Source organism: Myxocyprinus asiaticus, chromosome 31 (genome assembly GCF_019703515.2).
Source record: "Myxocyprinus asiaticus isolate MX2 ecotype Aquarium Trade chromosome 31, UBuf_Myxa_2, whole genome shotgun sequence".
NCBI classification, from domain to species: domain Eukaryota; kingdom Metazoa; phylum Chordata; class Actinopteri; order Cypriniformes; family Catostomidae; genus Myxocyprinus; species Myxocyprinus asiaticus.
Window position 1 is genome coordinate 16,170,678 of NC_059374.1, and position 17,085 is coordinate 16,187,762.

General features: G+C 35.8%; 1 protein-coding gene across 1 annotated transcript in view; it reads right to left on the reverse strand.

Moving 5' to 3' along the window:
* Positions 1-2,617: 2,617 nt before the first annotated feature.
* The window catches only part of zgc:172282 (leucine-rich repeat and fibronectin type III domain-containing protein 1-like protein), a 115,671-nt gene continuing 101,203 nt past the window's right edge, over positions 2,618-17,085 (reverse strand). The window contains exon 6 of the mRNA XM_051665410.1: positions 2,618-2,973. The gene's annotated coding sequence lies outside the window, so the exon portion shown is untranslated. The remainder of the gene's footprint in view (positions 2,974-17,085) is intronic.

Genomic DNA, 17,085 nt, shown 5'->3' on the forward strand with positions numbered 1-17,085 from the left:
ATGATAATTTATGGTAGAATTTGGTTGTTTCTCTTTAAACAGTATATATGGGGACAGCCAGCCATGGCCTTTATCCAAAGTGAACTTGCAAAAATGTTTATCATGGTAACCAGAGTTTCCTCCAAAATAAAATAGTGTTATTGTTATGGGTGCTGTGGTTGTGTAGTGTGTAGACCTCACTTTAGTGACTGATGCTAGGGGCTGTAGCCTTTAGCCTCCTCATAAGCACACCCACCTTCCATGCCAGAGATGCTGGTTCAAATGCTGCTCAGAGCAGGTCAAGCAGGACCAGCTACAGTGACCCAGATGGGAGTGAGGTTTAGGGGTGAGTGTAACTGTAGCCAGCTGGTAGGTAGCTGTGCATTGTGTAAACCTCACTCCCCAGGCCACAAGAGGCGCACTAGTGATTGATGCTAGGGGCTGTAGCCTTTAGCCTCCTCATTAGCGCGCCTGCCTCCCGTGCTGGTAGGGTTGCCACTTTTGAAGTTTTAAAATAAGGGACACTTAAATGGGGGGGATCATGGCCCCTAACCAAATCCTCCACAGTTTTAGCACAATGTGTGGACTTTTCAGATAGTCCCTTACCCACCGTAGACAAATTTTCCAACTTATATCAATGTTAAATTGGCAATCCGGAAAGATTTCAACATGATACCATCTGACCAACTTAAATACGGGACGCTTAATTTTATCTTTAAATACGGGACGATCCCATATTATATAGGACGGGTGGCAACCCTACATGCTGGAGACGCTGGTTCGAATCCCGCTCGGAGCGGGTCGAGCAGGACTGGTTACACTTGGCATTAGCCACAATTTTCATAAACAAAATAAAGAATTTAAGGATTCTCTTAAACTTTTTGAGTGATATCCAATATCAATGTATTATGATTGCACACTAACGATCTGTAATAAATGTGTTCCTGTAGCTCAACTGGTAGAGTAAAGCACTAGCTATATGAAGATCATTGGTTTGATTCACAAGAATACACATATCATCAAAAACCTATGTACAGTATACCATGAAGGCACTGGAAGTTGTTTTGAATAAAAGTGTCTGCCAATTGTAACAAAGTTTGGTGGAAATTGCAGGAAGTAATAGAACTTAATTAATTGCAGGAATTAACAGAATTAATAGAACATGTTCCAACCCCTACAAAGCATTATAGCCATAACTTGAACATATCTTAAAGATATAAATTACAGCTCTTTCCGAACCGTTATGCTCTGTTGAAATTCACTTAACATTCTTTGTCTAGGGTCCAGAGACCCCAATGATGTATGAGTAAAAATATTTTCAAAATTGACCTTATTGATTTATTCCTTCAGATTCCATATACAGTATATGTTCCTCTGACCAAAACACATTTGACAGATATAGCTTCATCCATCTGTTTTATAATGGGCATTCACTTCTTTTTTTTTTTTTTAGAAAGGTGATTATCCAGTTATCAAGTATAGTAATGTTGCCTCTGCTTATCATCAGTTTGACCCTAGAAATTGTTTTTAATAATAATATAAAAAATAAAAAATAAAAAAAATGTCAAAAAATGGCAGGAATGTACTGTTACAGTATGTACACCAATTCATTAAATAAATTCATGTTTTATCACCCCAACACCCCCCAAAAAAGTAATGTAACCTTTTTCATGGAGAATGCTTAGTTAAATTAAAGTTAATATTATTTTATTTTTTTATTATTACATGTGTATATGTGTGTGTGTATGTGTATTTTTTTTTATTTTTTTTTACTCAGTCATTTCTAACACAAGGCAAGGGAAATTCATGGTGTGCATCGGGAACCTTGGGAATACAGTATGTACTGTCCTAGTAAGAAGGGCCCAACCTTTGCTCGTGGTACATGCCAGGATGTGACATCACTCCAGGTGCAGAATTATAAATGCTGTATTTAGGTGGAAGCGAGACATGGAGCAGATCTCATTTCAGCTAACCACTGGGCTTCATAAGTAGGGCAAGCCAGACCAGCTTCCACTGCCCAAACACCATCATGCTGCCTCTGTTTCTGCCTTATTAGGTCAGCTGAATTATATGTTTTTTTATTCATTAGAATGCGTTAACTTCCTAGCACCTACAGAACTGGATGTCAGCTTTAACATCTGCTGTAATATGTAGTTAATGTGAAAATAATGTAATTTCATCATGTATAGTGATGATAGTATAGACCTTTGTCTAAAAATTTTGGGTGACTGTCATTTACTCACCATCACGTAGTTTTAAACCTGTAATCCTGACAACTGTTAGGCAATATATTAGACAATATGTCTCAGTCACCATTCACTTATTTTGTCTTTCATAGAAGAAATAAAGGGAATCAAACTGATTTGGAACAGCATAAGGTGTGTAAATAATGACAGAATTTTTAATGTATAATATGGCATATACAGTACCTCATCTAAGGTCCGTTGTCTATGACCTGGAGTGTTTATGTAGTAATAAATGAGATAAAACATGTTAAAAGTATAAATGCATTTGTAAAACATGCTGGGAATTTTGCAGTCTAATATAGGATAAACAAGAACAAATCTGCAAAGGGGTGTCATTATCCAACACCCACTGAGATAAATCATAAAACGAGTCCATTAGAATCGATCCAGTCTTTTATTTTATATTTTAAAAAAAATCACACACCATAAAAATTACATGTACAAAACTATAAGATTTTAAATTGATTTATGTACAGTTACAAAAGAAAATGTCAAAATAAAAAGTGACCAAACAACTAAAAAGAACAGGTATACTTGTGCTCCTATGTGGGACTGTTTGTTGCTGTCTGTTTCTTGGTGTGAGTCCTTTGAGTTTCAGTTCTCACTGGGTGGATGGATCGTGACTGATTCTGCAAAGCTGGAGGAGGGCAGATTAATGGAAGTGCATAAGCACAGACATCCCGTTTACTTTGTCCCATCTGAATTTGGTGCAGTTTGCATGACTGAATAGGTGGAGGAAGATGAATATCTAAAGGAAACAGAGAAACATGATCAGGCCCCTTGGCAAAAGGTGTAAAGCTTCTGGAATGGCAAGAAAAACCCCAAACCCTTACTAAAATGCTGCATCAAATTAAAAGGAGTTCAATTAAGAAAGCGTGTCTCGAGATCCTCTCATTTTGTTGCCTTGAGTCTAGCGTTCTGTTTGAATAGCCCCTATAAAGGCTCAAACAATCTGGATCCAGAAGTAAAAAGCTGATTCATTTTCTACATTATGGAATTTTTTTTTTTAACAATAACTTTTATAATCTTTAAAGACAGACCTACCGTGAACTCAAGAGGTTGTTAGTCGATGGTATATGCTTCTGAACAGTCAGGGTTATTTCAACTTAATTTTTAAAAATGGTGTTTAATAGTGGAATTTGTGGTGAATAAGTACACTACCCATGAGAAACTATCCACCAATCAGGCAGACAAAGCGCACCAAAAGAACTCAACAGAGACCGCCCTCTCCCATTGTGCCCTCTTAAGGCCTATTCACACACCAAGTCTGTTTTTTCGGTGCAAATGTTCGTTCCGAACAACATTTAGAACATGAAGAATGAATTCCTGTGGCGCTATTCGAATCATGTCCGACAAATCATCTGCCAACAAAGCAAAAAATTAAAATTAAAATGTAAAATTTTACAGAGAGCACTCTCAATTGCTTTTTTCCTCTTCGGACTGTGTTGAAAACTGACCGACCAAATCGCTGCAGCTGCTCAATAGCGTGTTGGTGGAGCTAATCAACTGGCAAACACCAGCACTGGACGTGCAGCTGATACACCCCCCGAGAATTATATAAGTACTTAAATATATTGCAGTTCATGATCCCTTTGTGCTGCAAAAATAAACCTGTTCTGTTTTTGAAAGTCTGCTTATACTGTAATATATGTGCATGTATAATAAATGTTCATAAACATAAATACTCGAGTGTATTCCTGTGGTTTTACTTGTCTCACGCACAAAAACACTAAATTCAATGCAAATATTCAGTAAATAAATAATATAGAAGCTGTAAATACATTCTTTCTTTTAACAATATTTATGTAATGTGCTGATACCTCAAATTCCATATTATATCTGGTGTTTTGTCTTAATGTACATTATTTAATGTGTATATCACTGTGCTTGTTATATCCCAGCATTAAAAAGAGTAGCGAGGTTTGACAATTCGTTGGGACTAAGTTAGCAGTAAAATACCCTATTAAAAGAGTTACATGCAATACTATACTACGAATGTAGACAAATGAATTGCAAAACCAAACTGCTATTTTTATTGCAAGGATAATAACACAAAGTATTCCTGTAACAGTGCTTTTTTTTATAACCATGCACAAGAAATCCTGAATTCAATTCAAATATGCAATAATTCAATACAGAAAAGACTGTGAGCCAGTGTTAATATTATGCATCATTTATACTATTTATACTATACCTGTTATATATTATACTATACCTACCTCACCTAAAAAAACAGATTCTATTTCCCTCAAAATGCATTAAAAAATTGGAAAGAACATAATAAAACAGTTATGTCAAATTAAGTAAATAAATGCTTTATCAGCGTTCAAAATATGAATCTCTAGCATTGATAGCTGAATGCTGAAGGGCCTGGCAGGAAACTAGGATAAATATGTTTGTAGAACAGCAACAGCACCTCCTACTGTACTGGGGTGAAATAGTTTTTTTGTTTCATTCATTATGGTCTCAGTGTGAATAGACGTTTCATCGGATTTGGTGTGAACAGGCCTTTAATGACATTATCAAGTCTGTCTGCCTACTAGGGGTAGCAGAGACATGATTTACAAAAAGTGTCTGTAGAAAATACAGGGGGTTGGCAATTTTCGAAAGGTAGGATGGCAAGGGAAGACTCATTCATATTCATGAGAAAAGCTCTACCTGATTTGTTAGGGTTAGGGTTAGGTTTAGGGGTATGTTTATAGTTTCTCTGACCATTCAGGTAGGGCTTTCCAGGTGAACATTACTGAATCGTACAATCAGTTATAGCTTTACTCATGAATATAAATGACTCTTCCTCTGCCATCCTACGTTTTGGAAACTCGCCAGCAGGTGTGGAGGCCGATAGCTCTGCAATTAAAGAGTGAAGTGGCTCAAATGTACTTGGTAACTTGCAATATATGCAAAGTGACCTTCAAATATACATAACAGAAATACTAGTGCTATGCATAATCATTTAAAAAGGCACCCGCTGGTGCTAGTTAGGAATATTCAACACGACCAGGATGGGATACTGCGACAATTAGAAAAGCGCTTCAAGTTTGAGTACAATGACATGACAGAATGCATCCCTTCTCTGCATGCTAGGTCCCATGCCCATAATCATCTGTATAAGTGGCTGCAAGAGGAGGGGGAACCGCCAGCAGCTACAGGTAGTCCAGGCTACACTAAAATACATCCAGACACTTATGTTATCTTTTAGCGACATTACAGCTCGATGTATGCCTACCTGTATAAAATCACTTCATTTGATAAAAATAATTAATTGTTATACTTTCATTTGATTAAAGTTTTAATTAATTCATTTATTTAAACAATTTTGATGAGAAAATTTAAATAAACTGCTGATATTATATATATATATATATATATATATATATATATATATATATATATATATATATATATATATATATATAAACAGGTATCTGACTCAGTATCGGCAAGTACTAAAATAAGTATCGGTACTCATTCTCAAAAAAAATGGCATTGGAACATCCCTAGTTTTAAATTTGATTATGTCATTCACAATGGCTATGTTTACAAGCAATAATTTGTATCAATCCGAATAAATTCAATCGATTGCAGATTCCAAATGTACTGTTTATATGGCCCCTAAACTTTGCAATCCGATAAAAATATTATTTTACGTGTGAATTACATGTATTCCAAACCAAACATCTGCGCATGCGAAGAGCATCAGTCGTTGTGTACTGAAGAAGCAGAGAAAAGCTGAGAAAGTGAAAATGGCACCGAAGTCCGTAATCCGTAATTGAGATATCTAAAAAATATGCCAGAAAACTTTCTTCTTATGTTACTCACTCTACTCGGCAAACGAAGAATTAGAAGCAGCATCTAATACCCTTTCTGACTTTACCATGTCTCATGTCTCATGCCTCATGTCCATTCCTCCTCCAATCTAACCACAGGCATCTCTGGATGCAAGTATGAAGTAAAGACAGGTGGGTGAGAGTTGTCCTTAAAGGAGTTTACAGATGTGGAATAGAAACAAAATAATATGGACTTTAAGCAACAGTTGCGGATGGGACGCTACACAAAAATCACTAAGCAATAATGATGGCAGAACAGAGCATTTAATCATTCAATATTAATAAAAAAAAGGTAGGCTATTTAAAACAGCAAGTGAAGCGATGCTTGCAGTGTTAAATAACTGTCAGATGAAGAGTTTTACTCTTGTACGATATAAATAGCCTACATCAAAAACCTAGATATTATTATTAATTGGCTACCGATATTTTTTGGGTTCTTTATTCAAAGCCTATAACCTTGTGTAATTAAACATGAGTTTTGAGAAGGATGTTTAGGCTGTTTACTGTGTTCACTTTACATCATCTCTTGTAAAGCATATTCTAATATTTACTTTCCTAATCTGTCAAGTACGATCGACTGTCACTATGGCAAATAAGAAATGCTTTAGAAATTATGGTTTTGACATCAGGAAGTGAGTGATGTCACGTACACGCAATGGAACATAGAACGCCATAACCTCACCTGCTGATTAAAGTCCCTATTAACAGTGACACAACATTCTTTTTTGATTTATGTGATGTCATTAAATAACATATTGGAGTGGTGGTGGCATAGTGGACTAAAGCACTAAACTGGTAAGCAAAAGGTTGTTGGTTCAATTCCCACAGCCACCACCATTGTGTCCTTGAGCAAGGCACTTAACTCCAGGTTGCTCCGGGGGGATTGTCCCTATAATAAGGGCACTGTAAGTTGCTTTGGATAAAAGCATCTGCCAAATGCATAAATGTAAACATATGTGCCCTTCAGAATATTCAGTCAGAGCCTTAATATTGCATTTTTCTATTGCTTTGTATAAATTAGGTTATCGCGAGTAGTATCATGTATAAACATACAGTACATACGCACCACATCTCTGCGCATGAGCACTAAGTATTTTAGAATATGATTGAGAAATTAGTCGGATTCAAACATTTACATGGCTAATATTTTTCTTTTAATCAGATTATTTTAGGTCTACACCACCTCCTTCAATCGGATGGAAATTTAATTCGGATCCAGCTCAATCGGTTCATTTTTGTGTTTACATGAAGTCTTTTCAATCCGATTGAGCTATCATTCAGATTCTAAACAGTTTATTTGGTTGCATGTAAACGTGGCCAGGTTTGCTTGTACCTTTTGCCTTTTTGTCTGATTTTCAAATACTTGTTTGCTTCAAATTAAAGTTTGTAACATTGTGATTCACAGAGCTGGTTTGTTTGGTTCATGGCTTAGAACTCTTTCAAGAAGGAATAAGAGAATGGGAAAAATACTTCTGGAACCAAGATGGCTGAAAAAGTGTGTGTGAACTGTTGTGCTCTATTGCAGCCCTGGGCTCAGATACATGCCGTTACAAAGGTGGGTACTATCTGGGAATGTTACTACCATACAGAGGCGGACTGGCCATCGGGAGAACCGGGACTTTTCCTGGTGTGCCGGAGGCAAAAAGGGTCTGCGATGTGCCAAAGTGATGATATGCACGATATGCAGAAGGGGACAGCGATACACACTGCTACAACCCCAAAAGTTGACAACTTCACATTTCCGTGAATATGGTATTAGCGTTAGGTACTGCTGGTACTTGGCAACGGTATACAGTTTTGTGGAGTGGCTCACAGGTCAGCTAACACTAAAAAAGCCTTCAAAGAGCAGAGGGAACATATTAAATTGGCTTTCATAAATGGTGATTGTGACATCTAACATTACATTGATCTAATATGCATTAAGGAACAAAAGGAATCAACAACAACACTGTTATTCTCTCAAATCTAGGATGGTGTTCTCCTCTAGGGGCTTCCAAACCCTTTGGTTGGACAGCTGAAATAAATGTTAAATTGTTGGCAGGAACAACATATGATTATGCCAAACATTGAAAAGCTTGAGAGACAATAAGAGCAGCCAGGATTAGACAACATCTCTGCCAGTGACTCAACCTGGTCTCTATTCTGGTGCTGTCGGATAATGCGTTTGGATCATATTGTGTCGAGATCACCTCTAACAGCTCAATACCTGGATGAGAAACTCCAGTGAAAGCGATCCATTTCCTGTTTCAAGCCACACTTAAAGGTCTGAATTTCATTGCATTAGATAACTAACACAATATGAAACTAAGTGCCAGCTGCAAACAAATGACACTAGAGCTTTTCTCAGAACTAATTTAACTTTTCTTAGACATATTTGCTGTTACTTTAAACCAAATGGTTCTAAGGTGATTTTTTGTGGATATATGAAGTCAGTTTCCCTCAAGTTCACAAATATGTCCTAGCAGAGTAACCACAGATGTAGTTCAGCACATTAACTATGGACATGTTTCATTAAGTTTGACGACCAGAACAACTCTCCAATTACTTAGTTTTGAATTTTGTATATGTTGTTTTATAAATTCAAACCAACAAACTTAAAATATTTTTTTTAAGTGTGCTTCTGCTATGTTATGTGAAATAAATGCCACTTGGTTCCATGTCATTCATATATTTTGACCAAATATGTGTCCAAATTTGTGGTGCAATTGTTTATGCCGCTTCATAGATTGGGTGCACACAGTGTGCCTTGCAGTAAAACTAAAGTATGGGTTTCAAAGAGACAGTGAAGTTGCCAGGTCAAATAAATGTAAACAGGTGACCTTTTTGTTTTTTTCAAGAATTATAATAAATTTATATCTGATTTGTGTTCTGTTGAAATGTGAAATTCTCATAATTTGGCAACGGGCTTCTGAGGGTAGGGAATGCAATGATGCCGAGTTTGGGTCTTACCGGAATTACTGCAATTATGGCAGCAACTCTGAGATTTTATATGGAGCTGTTATTTAATTAATTAAAGGGTTAGTTCACCCACAATTTACTCACCCTCATGCCATCCCAGGTGTATATGACTTTCTTTCTTCATTACAACACATTTGAAGAAAAATAGAAAAATATCTTAGCTCAGTAGGTCCTTTAAAAATAAAGTGGATGATGATACAAACTTTGAAGCTCTAAAAGGAACAGACAGTCAGCATAAACGTCATCCATACAACACCACTGATTAAATGAATGTCTTCTAAAGCGACAACTCTTTTGCTGTGAAAAAGATCAATATTTAAGTACTTTTTAACTAATGTGTTCTGATGAAGAAAGAAAGTCATACACACTTGGGAAGGCATGAGGGTAAATAAATGACTAGAGCATTTTCATTTTTGGGTGAACTGTCCCTTTAAGGCTACATGAATTAATTGTCCTCTATTTGTATCTGAGGACATTGTTTGTTATTGTTATTTTTACATGATGTCACAGCTGTCAAATCAGAGCTTTCAAGAATTCCATTGTAATTACCAGTTATACAATGGTGTGAATGCTTTTTACAAGTCAGAATCTCTTAGTTACGGTAATTCCAACGTGAACATACCATTAGAATTTAGTTTTTCACACAATGTCCATTCCTGACAAAAAGAATAATTAACAGAACTGTCAAAGAACCAGAATCGTTCAATGGAATGATAATCCGTATCGTTAAATGCCTTATAATCCCCATCACTAACAATCAGTCTAATATCAAAATTGATCTAAATGAACCATCACCAAATCTGATCTATGTCACAACTGATTTATTTTTAGCTTGATCCTGACAAACGAAAATTCATCTGCACAAATTTGGCCTCCAGAGCAACCACATGTTCCAACAAAGCGTGTTCAGCTCTGAGACAGGCACTGGATGGTTCACACCACATGTGGTCCCCGAGATGTATCTGTCTGAAGCCCTGAGGCTCTCAGTGACATTGTAGACAAGACAGAAGACACATACGCATGATCATCCAAATGCTGCTAAGATCAACAGCTCCGGGCATTTGCATATTAAGTGAAGTTTCTCTTATTGTTTGTTTTTAATCTCAGTCTTTTTCTTCCTCACAGACCAAAAAAGCCGAGTGGTTCCGGTATTTAATCTTGTTTGGTGAGAAATGAATGTTTTCAGTTTTTGACTGTGAAGGGGTAAACAGACTATTTAATATATACTGTATAAGATATGATGCTTGTTGCAGTGAGGGGGCTATTTCGGGTAAAGAAAGAAAACAAATAAACTTCAAAACTACAATCCCATTGTGTCATGTATGACTAATCCCTCAGCTATACAAATGCGTGGCCCAAAAAAATATATTTTTAATTCAAAACAATTAAGTCTGCAGTTGTTAAAATACCTCATTCAACCCACGAGTCTCTCCTACTTTTCATACCATATGTTTCCAAGTTGATAGCATTGTACTCAACCATATTTTGCATTCAAAAAGATGTAGGCAAAAGGTTCCATTGATGTTATTTGATACACTAAAATCAGCAGAGAGAAAAACGAAATTCTTAAACTATAAAGAAAAATATTTTATGTCACTATTGGTGACATACTTCTTTTTGATGATTATTCTGTATCAGTGTTGGGTGTAATGCTGTCATGTGTATTTTGTTGATTCATGTCTTTTATTTTGAAATGTTTAGTTCCTGTTTCCCTTGTCATGTGATTCCTGTTTTCCCTCCATGTTCATGTGTCATGTTTTCATTGGTTTATTGTTTAATTGGCTTGTTATGAGTTCTGTTTGTTCATTGGTTTATGTTCTCCCATGTCTTGTATTTAAGCCCTCATGTTTGCATTGTCTATTTGTCAAGTATTGAATGTGAATGTATGTGTTTGATATGCTGTTGTCAAGTCCGTGTTTTGTAGTCAGGGTTATTGGTTCTCATGTTGTAAATAAGCTGCACTTGGGTTCTCTACACTATTTTGTCCTCTTTATTGCCATTACCAGCGCGTCTTTACAAATGCATTACTAAGTAATTACTGCAATTAAATAACTTTTTCATTGAAAAAATTAAAGTAAGGGATTACTCTTATTTTTTCAGTAATTTAATTAGTTACTTCCGATGTAATTGCGTTAAATACTGTATAGACTATAGAACAATTCTATATAAAACAGTAAGTGAATTTAAAATTGAAATTTGACGTCTAATGTTAAAATGTATGTTTTTTTAATTTAACGCTGCCCCTTAAATTCTTTGACCAGTTCATGAATAATCTATTTGATTTTATATGATTTATTTGAAAGAATTAAAAGAACAAGTTAATGTCTATCCTTATATTTTTCATCAGGTCGAGGTTGATAATGGATTTAGAAAGTAATAAGTAATGCAATTACTTTTCATACAGAGTAATTAGTACAGTAATCTAGAAGATGTAATTAGTAGTTAGTAATTAATTATAATAATTTTTAGAGAAACTTACCCAACAATGTTCTGTATAGACATTATCAAAAAGCATCTCACACTCCTAGATGAAAGCTTTAACCTAAATGCTTCCAAATCCAATTTTTTTAGGTCTCAAACAGAGGACAGCACTCTTCGGTTAATGTTTATGTTGCACAATACCTACTGTTTCACTTACTATTTAAAAAAAATAAATAGTAATCGGTATATAGTGTACACTGCAGTTTTCAGTAAATAGCAAGCTAGTTTTCCATTACAAATGCTGCTTTTCAGAATCCTGTTACTGGGTTATATCACCACACCTTATTTCTCGTCAGCACTATTGATTATGCAGTTAAATCCAGCCTGACCATTAGATATCAAACAAAAGAGTCTTTCAATGGATTTTGTGCAAGCCCGGGGCAAACAGTGATTGACAGTCTGGCATAAATCACACAAGCTCTTTAATAAAGCAGTCTGTCATGAAAATGGTACATTGGGGAATGTCTGCCCCACCACTTTTCAAAAGAGAGAGACAGGTAAACTTATTTTTATGATCACCCTTTCCAGTGGTTCAGTGGTTAAGGTTCTGGGTTACTGATCAGATGGTTGAGGGTTCAAGCCCCAGCACTGCCAAGATGCCATTGTTGGGCCCTTGAGCAAAGCCCTTGACCCTATCTGCTCCAGGGGTGCCATATCATGGCTGACCCTGACCCCAACTTAGCTGGGATATGTGAAAAAAGAATTTCACTGTATATGTATAATGTGTGATAAAATTATTAATTATTTTACACGTTTTAATAGGTTACGTTTTTATTTAGGGGAAGTAAAATGGATGCCCAGTATATCAACTATATGTGTGACTGATTTAACCAAAGTGCCCCTTTAAAGTCATTGTATTCCATTTATTTCCATTTGTACGCAGGCATTCCATTCTGACTTGCAAATTTGTTTAGCGAAGACGTATGACCAATTCAGGATCTAAATATCACAGATTGACCTCCTTTGCCCTTGGATGGAAAATCAAACATGTAGGAAACTCCCTTTTTGCACTAAAAACAACACAAGTGAACACTCTTCTCTCATGTACTCATGAATGCACAATGGACGACAAGTGAAAAAAGATTACAATTTTGGGCTGTTTTCACCAAAACCTCTTGTATGCCTTCAGAAGACCTGGAATATGACACACAAAGCAAATGGAGTGCTTATACCTTTGGATCCTTTTTTGGGTTGTTTTCACCAAAACGTGTTGTATGCCTTCAGAAGACATGGAATATGATGCACACATCGCATGGACTGCTTATTATATATTTGGATCCTTTTTATGTTTTAAAGTGAGTAATTTTCAGTGCCATTGAACTGTAAATACGGACCAGGGTATTCATTAAAATATTTCCTTTGTGTTTCGCATATGAAAGAAAGTCAAACAGGTTTGGAACGACATGAGGGTGGGTTACAACATCATTTTCATTTTTTGGGTGAACTATTCCTTTAAGAATGTGGGGACCAGCATCTAAAGCACAACATTGGAGATATGCTGGTCTTTTAAACAGGGTAAATAAACCTATTTATTCAAAGCAGTAAACAAACCTGTCCACGTTTTCTGTGACCCACTGAAGATGCCATTTGTTCTCATTGAAACAGCAAATCATAAGCCATGTTTAATTCTCAACTTCATTTTGCCAGAAAACAGACACAAAAAAGTCTCCAAGAAACAAAACATAACCAACAAATCCTGTAATGGATTTCGAGTAGCGCAGCTACTGTGAATGTGATTAACATGTGATTAACAGTGTGGTAATTGCTAATTAGGGAGTACTTATCTCAAAGTGGTGGAAGGTGGAACAAAGGTATCAACAAACATGCCATCTGGGCAAACAGATAAAGGCTAGATAACATACCATGGACTCCTTCAACTTGGTGTTTACAAACAAAACAACAAAAATAACAAGAACCCCTAATTAAACATGCAGAATATGCTATTGTCAGTACAAATGTGTTTTCCTACGAATGCTGAAGAGTTGCATCCAATTACTGTACATCCACAATTTGGATCCAAAATTTTGCAGTACTTCCTTTTATCTATAATAGCATACTGTAGGTAAAGGACATTTCAAGGTAATTGCCTTGAGCTAATTAGTCTTAACCAAATGTAAATCTATTTACAGTGCTTGTAAGGCAACACTGTGACTGATCTTGCTCACATATACTGTATTTGCATACAGAATTATGATTACTCCTGTCTCCATGCATATACTTAACCATCTACATATGTATTGATTTTTCATGCAACGTGTTAACATTTAAGATGTGCGTTGAGTGTCATGGCATCTGGGTAAGCAGCTTTGATGCAACATTTCATTTCCACAGGCTCAAAGCTTAAACTCTAAACTTACCTAAACATGTAACACTATTCTTTTGCTGCCTTATAAGCACTGGTATTTCCTTCAGGAAATATGCAAATCATTTATGATCCTTGTAATGTTATGTATTGATTAATCATTATGTATACACCTGAATCTGGTCTTGTTGATGTCATTTCAGTTATAATGGCATTTCTGTGATTAAATGGCAAATAAGCAATCAAAATGGCCAACCTGCATTAGCGTTTGTGGCAGCAAAATGTGCTCAGCGAGCTTGTCACTGTGTCAGCGGCGTGGAGAAGTGATTAGTCACATAATGATTTTTTAATTGGCTAAGAAATGAGGCTCGACAAGTCAAATGCTAAGGGTTGTGAAAGGGTGCCAACAACTAAAGTACTGGGTAATTGCAGTTCTGTCGGACTATTACTAAAAATTTTACAATTTAGGAGATCCATTACAGGACATCAGATAGAGTGGTGCTAGGAAGGTCAAAGCTCTGTCATTGTTTGTTTGCACTAAACTGTTCTCTATGTCTGTTGGAGGCAATGAAAATCTGCATACACATTCTGATCTGTCAAAATATCTGGATCAAAAATGAAACAAAATCAATATTTATATTACAACCAGAAACTAGCCACTGATACAGCAGTGTTGAGAGAAGCTCGATGATATACAGTATATCAGAGACATTCAACATCACAAGCCATTAGGGCCATATTCAAAACACAAACAGATGCAAAGGGCAGCATATAAATGAAGACTGGGGTTAGTTGTCACACTTTTTTAATAAATATTTCTCAGGCCAGTTATATTTTTGAAAGCCAATTTCTGCACTGTAAACCATAAGTTAACAGAACTCAAAAACAAAAAAAGAGGTAATAAGTTGCATCCTTTTTTTTTTTTATAAAGTTAATAAACTCCCAAGTTTAAGTTAATAGACCTTTCAGATTTTTATTTTGTATGACACATGCATGTTAACTGCATGTTAATAACTTGAAATATTGAGTATGCTAACTCGTATATTTTAATTGCACTCAACTTTAAATTGAACTTAAAATTAACATGTAAGCTCAGCTTAAATACTTCAAGCAGAAGGAACATAACTAACTAGTGCTAGCTAAAACTAGCTAGTACAGTGAATGCTAGGATGCTGAATACATGCTAACCCGTACAAAAAATAATCTAAACTAGCCGCAGACTTGCCGCAAATATGCAGCAAATTTGCTGCTCGTTATATTCACATACAAAAGAGCTTTTGATTTGCCACAAATGTTTGCCAGAATTTGCATCTCTTTGTCGGTAGTGGTGAACCTCTGGCAAACTTTTGGCAACAATGGACGATTTGCCACATGTTTGCTGCAAAGCTCATTTGCATGTGGAAAATATCAGTGGCGAGTTAAAAGGTGTAAGTTTTGTGAACTCAAAAGAAAGTTCTAAATACTCATTCAGGTTAATTTATTTAAACTAACTGGTATGATTGATTTTTCTCCCTACTCAAAACAATTAATTATTTTGAGTATTAAGGTTAACAGTGTGTACAGTCACATACCTTAGAGTCATGGCTAACCAAGATGTTTCAAGAATATATAATGATATTGGAATTTTAGTTTGGAGCATAGAATTCACAAACATTGGTCTATACAGTATACACTATAGTACATGTCCAAACAAATCAATTTAAAGTAAAATTGGGTGCACCAAAAACCCCTTTGAGGTCTGAGTCTAAAGTGGAAGAACTTGTCTGGCCTGCTCAAAGCCCAGACCTGAACCCCATTAAATACTTTTGGAATGAGTTGATATGCCGCCTGTAAGCCAAATCACCCAACATAAACTCTCTAGGGATGGGAATCGTAAGGAATATAACCATTTTGATTCTAATTTTGATTCCGCCTAACAATTCTGGTTCCTTTATCAGTTCCATTCACAATTATTTTAGTACTTTTAAGAAAGAACTATTTGAAAATGTTATTCCTATTGGATTTACTGCCGATTAATTTAAAACATTTAATGCGCGAATGTTTCTTAATCACGATTAACGCATTTACCGTTAATACAACATAAGCACATGTTGGGAAGGGTGGAACCTTTGTAATGTGTCCACCCGGAGTCATTACACTGATGCACACTTCACAATACAAACCAGAGCCCTTCTACCAAAGGAGCAACAAACTTAGCATAAAATAACATAACATGGAGGTCCCATAGACATTCTATTGGCGGTAATGTCGTAACATGCTAGTTGACTGTTATGCACACTCCTGTGATGGAGCTGCAGAGGTTGTTATCTCAGTAAATAAAATAATCTCTGCACACACACACACACACACACACACACAACATCTCTTCCGTGACAAAATGATGGAGAAAGGACCTCTTTATGCTATTTGATGTACAAAACAAGCCCAGATGGGACTAGTGATAAAAATCAAGTCTTTTTCAGCCTATGTAAGGATCATTTTAATTACCACAGAAGCACATCAAAGCTTAACTATCACCAAAAAGCAGAATGAGAGGTTTTTGTTTGCAAGCACTCTTCATATGAAGTTCAAAGCGGCGCTGGTGTTGCACTCTGATGCGAATCATGAACGCAGCTTCACGATTGTTGTAGGAAAGATGCCACAGTCTACCGGCAGATTAATATTGTGGAGGATGAGAGTTTATTTTTATGCCCATTGCAATGAAAATGCAACCTATGTGGGGACTAGTTATGTTAATTAGTCAACCTCCCACTCAGACTTATGGAAACATTTAATGTTTCTTGAATTGGTGCTATTTGTGTGCATTTCTATCTTTATACTGTGCAAGGTTTTGTTTGGAAAATTTTAATAAAGCATTATATAGTTATATTTTGTTTTGTTTTCTTTCCTAAGATGGAAATACATTCATTTTGACAGGAAAAGAAGTATATATAGTGTCAAATTTCAGCACTTTCAAAATCTGTGATTAATCACAATTAAAAAAAAAAAAAAAAAAAATGTGATTTAATTGTGATTACAAATTTTAATCGACTGACAGCACTAAATTTAACAGAATAGGTTCTTGCAAAAGGTGTGTTTACACAGACTTTTTCATTAAGATTGTATATTCATTCATTATTTTTATAAAATACCACAAATTGCAACAAATCTCATAATGTGTAAGAGTTCTTAGCTCATTTGGTGTCGAACATGACAAAATTAATGACTTAAGTAGGTTTTTGATTCACTAAAAAGAACTGGCTGATAAAGTCATTCGCTCAGTTGGCAGCGTTATATGTTTGCGTCGTAGATT